The following is a 6,557-nucleotide window of genomic DNA, read 5'->3' on the forward strand; positions in this document are numbered from 1 at the left end:
ACTCTAGTCAGTCTACTAACATACTAACATACAGTGTGGTCCCGTGTATAATATCTATCTCCAGGTACCGCCCCTATCCAACACCTGGATCCCACTGACAGCCGTCACACAGCTGCTTTTCTAGCCTGGCGAGGCTCTGAGATAACACTTACCGGGAATTCCACCGGTACCCATCACACTGTAATAGTATTTATTTCCACTGCCCTCTTTCCCTTATTATTTCCTCATTTCCCAAGTTACTACCACACTAGCTGACAACACTTAGCTGGCTTGCTCCTCATGCGTCGACAAGATGTGGCCCTAGGCTGTCCCGGGAAAGTGGCCAAGGCATGTGGCCACAGCACCCCTTCCGAGCTGAGAGAGGGGGGGTGGGTGGCCTGGGGTGGCCGGCGCGCGGGTGGCCTGCTGGGTGGCCGGCGCGCGGGCAGGCGGGTGGGTGGCCTGGGGTGGCCACGGGTAGCGCATGACGTCATAGCACCCCACCGGCTGAGCTGGCGGGCGGGGTGGGATGGTGTTTGGCCGGGCGGGTGGCCTTCGTGGCCATGGGTGGCCGCGGGCTGGCAGGCTGCCGCCCACAGGAGTACCCACGCGGCTGGGGCTAATTACATCCCCATTGAGCTAGAACCTGCCTTGTTCTACACTGGGGTGACAATGGCCGGCGGCGTCCCCACACTGACGCATCCTGGCGGAATGCAAAGTCCAACCTGGGCCTGTAATATCACACTCACTTACACTGCCCAACATCAATTGTCCATTGCCACTAGACAGAATACTCGACCCACCTGTTACACCATGAGGCTCTGCCAGCCTGCCTCATGCGTTCACACAGTCAACTGTCTCTTAGCTTTTCAACTGTTTCTTCCGTAAATCCCTGGCCCCAATTCACCTAATTAGGCCTTGACACAACCCCTGATGGCAGGAGTGCCACCAATCGAGTAATTTGGACGACAGAAGCGATTAACAGGGGGTGGAGGTGGCCGGCGTGCCACCTCCACCCAACCACCTCTTCCTTCCCTGGCCGCCCAATTCAAAACTGGCTCCCTGGCGGGCGGGAAAACTCAAGATGCCCATACCTTCTCCCTAGAATGCCTAGACCAATCAGCTTGAAGCCGGCACGGCTCCTCGTGCCTCGACCAGTCACAGGCCTCCATCACCCTCGGGCGTCCTGTGACGTCACAAGGAGGGAGAGGCCTATGACAGTGGTGTACTGTCTCCCATGTGGGGGGGGGAGAGGCAGCGCTCACCCCACTCTTTCCCCCACCTCTAACGGTTTTAGTCCAAGTAACTCACATCCTACTTCACAGAAACAGGAAAATCTCTGTAATTCTCTCTACAGAGCAATCACAGACTTCTAACTACTCTCACATGATACTTCGTAACATAAGCTTTCATTCAACACCCAACAAGCATATGTTATTTTGAAAGCTTCAGTTTCTAGAGTGACTAGCCTAATCTAGAAACTAGGAAAACTAGCTGAGGGATCTAGATCCCTCACAACCGGTTCCTTCCCATCATATTCCAGTGACCTCTAAGACGGACCTGGAACGTCTGAGAGCAAGGAACCGGTTCCTTCCCATCATATTCCAGTGATCTCTAAGACTGACCTGGAACGTCTGAGAGCAAGGAACCGGTTCCTTCCCATCATATTCCAGTGATCTCTAAGACTGACCTGGAACGTCTGAGAGCAAGGAACCGGTTCCTTCCCATCATATTCCAGTGATCTCTAAGACTGACCTGGAACGTCTGAGAGCAAGGAACCGGTTCCTTCCCATCATATTCCAGTGATCTCTAAGACTGACCTGGAACGTCTGAGAGCAAGGAACCGGTTCCTTCCCATCATATTCCAGTGATCTCTAAGACTGACCTGGAACGTCTGGAAGCTGGGAACCGGTTCGATACCACCCAACAAACAACGGTATAAATCTGGCCAATTGCACAAGGAGGCGGGAGATAACACAAAGGAAAAGGTTAATTAATATGGATAAAAGAAATAGATATGTAAGTGGAAAATAATTAGTAGAAGGGGAACGGTATCGGGTGTTGAGAGTAATTACGAGGGGGTGGCACAAGTGGTGGCACAAGTGGGTGGCACAAGTGGGTGGCACAAGGGGGTGGCACAAGTGGGTGGCACAGTGGGTGGCACAGTGGGTGGCACAAGGTGGGTGGCACAAGGTGAGTAGTGGCACAAGGGGGTGGCACAAGGGGGGTGGCACAAGGGGTGGCACAAGCGGGTGTGGCACAAGGGGTGGCACAAGGGGGGTGGCACAAGGGGGGTGGCACAAGGGGTGGCACAAGGGGGGTGGCACAAGAGGGTGTCACAGTGAGTGGCACAAGGGGTGGCACAAGGGGGGTGGCACAAGGGGGGGTGGCACAATGGGTGGCACAAGGGGGTGGCACAGTGGGTGGCACAAGGGGGGTGGCACAACTGGGTGGCACAGTGGGTGGCACAAGGGGTGGCACAAGAGGGTGTCACAGTGGGTGGCACAAGGGGGGTGGCACAGTGGGTGGCACAAGGGGGGTAGTACAGTGGGTGGCACAAGGGGGTGGCACAACTGGGTGGTACAGTGGGTGGCACAAGGGGGTGGAACAACTGGGTGGCACAGTGGGTGGCACAAGGGGGGTGACACAAGGGGGTGGCACAAGGGTGGCACAAGGGGAGGTTTCACAAGGGTGGCACAAGGGGTGGTGGCACAAGGGGGTGGCACAAGGGGGGGTGGCACAGAGGCACAGAAATTCCATTTTAACATGAAAACTACTTTTAATAATCTGTTTGCTTAAGCATGTGATGAAATAGTTAACAATTCTTCAAAAGATAACAACTATACTTTTTATTGGGGTGAGGATAAGAATACGTAAGATGAGCCAGATATCTCTACGGGAATACGTAAGATGAGCCAGATATCTCTACGGGAATACGTAAGGTGAGCCAGATATCACTACGGGAATACGTAAGGTGAGCCAGATATCACTACGGGAATACGTAAGGTGAGCCAGATATCTCTACGGGAATACGTAAGGTGAGCCAGATATCTCTACGGGAATACGTAAGGTGAGCCAGATATCTCTACGGGAATACGTAAGGTGAGCCAGATATCTCTACGGGAATACGTAAGATGAGCCAGATATCTCTACGGGAATACGTAAGGTGAGCCAGATATCACTACGGTAATACGTAAGGTGAGCCAGATATCTCTACGGGAATACGTAAGGTGAGCCAGATATCTCTACAGGAATACGTAAGGTGAGCCAGATATCTCTACGGGAATACATAAGGTGAGCCAGATATATCTACGGGAATACGTAAGATGAGCCAGATATCTCTACGGGAATACGTAAGGTGAGCCAGATATCTCTACGGGAATACGTAAGGTGAGCCAGATATCTCTTCGGGAATACGTAAGATGAGCCAGATATCTCTACGGGAATACATAAGGTGAGCCAGATATATCTACGGGAATACGTAAGATGAGCCAGATATCTCTACGGGAATACGTAAGGTGAGCCAGATATCTCTACGGGAATACGTAAGGTGAGCCAGATATCTCTACGGGAATACATAAGGTGAGCCAGATATATCTACCGGTATTCATATCCTCATATGTTGCTGACAAGACACATTTACATCCTTCCATAATGCCAAAAGAAGCAGTAAAGAATGCTACTTGATGCTCCGAGGAGAAATAGAGTCTGCCGTGAAGCGATAGCAGCCCCTCACGCTAGGGATTTTTGCATTAGCAATCTGTAACGTTGACCTGATAATAATAAAACAAGGAACATTGCAGAATCATTAGGAATGTGTAATAACTTTACATCTGTTTATGCATTATTTTACTTGTTGCACGTAAATGATAATTCAGTGTGTAGAAAACGTATTTAATTCTCTTTGTAACAGGGTCATATCTCAAGACATAAATTATTAAATTAGTCTCCAATGTTGTGTTGAGCAATTATAATCCCACAGTGATTTTAGAGAGTGATGAATGTGATGACTGTGACATTTTTATATATATATATATATTGGATGCAAATATGTCCGTGTTGCTCTGATTGAAAGGCATTATGATATGTCAGGATATTATCACTGATTAATATGTTAAATGATGTGTGAGACATGTGCACACACACTCATGCATACTCACACACACACACACACACACACACACACACGCACGCACGCACGCACACACACACACACACACACACACACACACACACACACACACACACACACACACACACACACACAAACTCTAGACTCATGGACCTCGAGACCAGGGTTCGATCCCTGGCACCGGAGAAAAACTAATGGGGAGAGTTTCCTTCACCCTGATGCTCCTGTTACCTAGCAGTAAATAGGTACCTGGGAGTTAGACAGCTGTTACGGGCTGCTTCCTCGGTGAGTCCTCAAGGGGCACACGCACTAGGGGACACAGGTGGAAACTGAGTGCCCAAATGAGATATTAGAAAGAACTTTTTTAGTGTCAGAGTGGTTGACAAATGGAATGCATTAGGAAGTGATGTGGTGGAGGCTGACTCCATACACAGTTTCAAGTGTACATATGATAGAGCCCAATAGGCTCAGAAACCTGTTCATCAATTGATTGACAGTCGAGAGGCGGGACCAAAGAGCTAGAGCTCAGCCCCGCAAGCACAAATAGGAGAGTACAAATAGGTGAGTACAAATAGGTGAGTACAAATAGGAGAGTACACAGGATAGAGAAAGAAAGAAAGAGTGGGGCGGGCGCATTGCGTATTTTTGGATTGCCAGAAAGTCTTTGACACAGTACAACATAAGACACTATAGTGCACAAGCTGGAGATGCAGGCTGGAGTGAAAGGGAAGGTACTCCATTGGATAAGGGAGTACCTAAGCAACAGAATACAGCGAGTCACTGTGAGGGGCGAGGCCTCAGATCGGTGAAGTGTCACCAGTGGAGTCCCGCAGGGTTCAGTCGTTGGACCTATACTGTTTCTGATATATGTGATTGATCTCCCAGACGGAGCTCGTTCGTCTCAATATTTGCATATGATGCAAAAATTATGAGCAGAATTAAAACACAGGAAGATAGAATGAGGTTACAATATGATCTAGACCAACTGAATGAATGGTCCAACAAATGGCTACTAAAGTTCAACCCGAATAAATGTAGGGTAATAAAACTAGGCGGTGGAAACAGGAGGCCAGACACAGGATACCAAATAGGAGATGAAGTACTTAATGAAACGGACAGAGAGAAAGATCTAGGAGTTGATATCACACCAAACCTGTCTCCTGAAGCCCACATAAAGAGAATAACGTCTGCGGCATATGCGAGGCTGGCTAACATCAGAACAGCGTTCAGGAACCTGAGTAAGGAATCATTCAGAACCTTGTATACCACATATGTAAGACCAATCCTGGAGTATGCGGCCCCAGCATGGAGCCCGTACCTTGTCAAGCACAGGACTATGCTGGGAAAAAAATCACATGTATGCAACTAGGCCTGTCCCAGAACTAAGAGGCATGAGTTACGAGGAAAGGCTACATGAAATGCACCTAACGTCGCCGGAAGATAGGAGAGCTCGGGGGATACATGATCACTACCTACAAAATTCTAAGAGGAATCGACAAGGTAGATAAAGATAAATTGTTTAACACTGGTGGGACGCGAACATGGGGGACACAGGTGGAGACTGAGTACCCAAATGAGCCACAGTGACATTAGAAAGAACTTCTTCAGAATCAGAGTAGTTAACAGATGAAATGCATTAGGCAGTGATGTGGTGGAGGCTGACTCATACACAGTTTCAAATGCAGATATGACAGAGCTTAGTAGACTTAGGAATCTGTACATCAGTTGATTGACGGTCGAGAGGCGGGACCAAAGAGCCAGAGCCCAACCCCCGCAAGCACAACTAGGTAAGTACACACACAACTAGGCTTCAGGAGGTGGTTCACACCTATAATGAACACATTAAGAACTAGCAGCACGAAATCCCATTAGGTCCCGGCGACCCATTACACCCTGATCAACAACAGCAGACCTGGCAGCAAGGAAACGAGACCATTCCTCTGAAAGGGAAATGGCTTGAAACTGTCCAACCACTTGGGCTGGTCGTTGGGAAGAAGGCCTTGCTCCTTGCAGGTACATCCCAGCTCCTTGTCTTCATGTCCCAGCTCCTTATCCTCATGTCCCAGCTCCTTGTTCTCATATCCCAGCTCCTAGTCCTCATATCCCAGCTCCTTGTCCTTATATCCCAGCTCTTTGTCCTCATATCCCAGCTCCTTGTCCTCATGTCCCAGCTCCTTGTTCTCATATCCCAGCTCCTGGTCCTCATGTCCCAGCTCCTTGTCCTCATATCCCAGCTCCTTGTCCTCATATCCCAGCTCCTTGCCCTCATATCCCAGCTCCTGGTCCTCATATCCCAGCTCCTTGTCCTCATATCCCAGCTCCTTGCCCTCATATCCCAGCTCCTGGTCCTCATATCCCAGCTCCTTGTCCTCATATCCCAGCTCCTTGCCCTCATATCCTCATTAATGGTCTCAAGTATATGGAGCCTCCTTTGATGCTGGATTTC

Source organism: Procambarus clarkii, chromosome 69, assembly GCF_040958095.1.
Source record: "Procambarus clarkii isolate CNS0578487 chromosome 69, FALCON_Pclarkii_2.0, whole genome shotgun sequence".
Taxonomy (NCBI): Eukaryota; Metazoa; Arthropoda; class Malacostraca; order Decapoda; family Cambaridae; genus Procambarus; species Procambarus clarkii.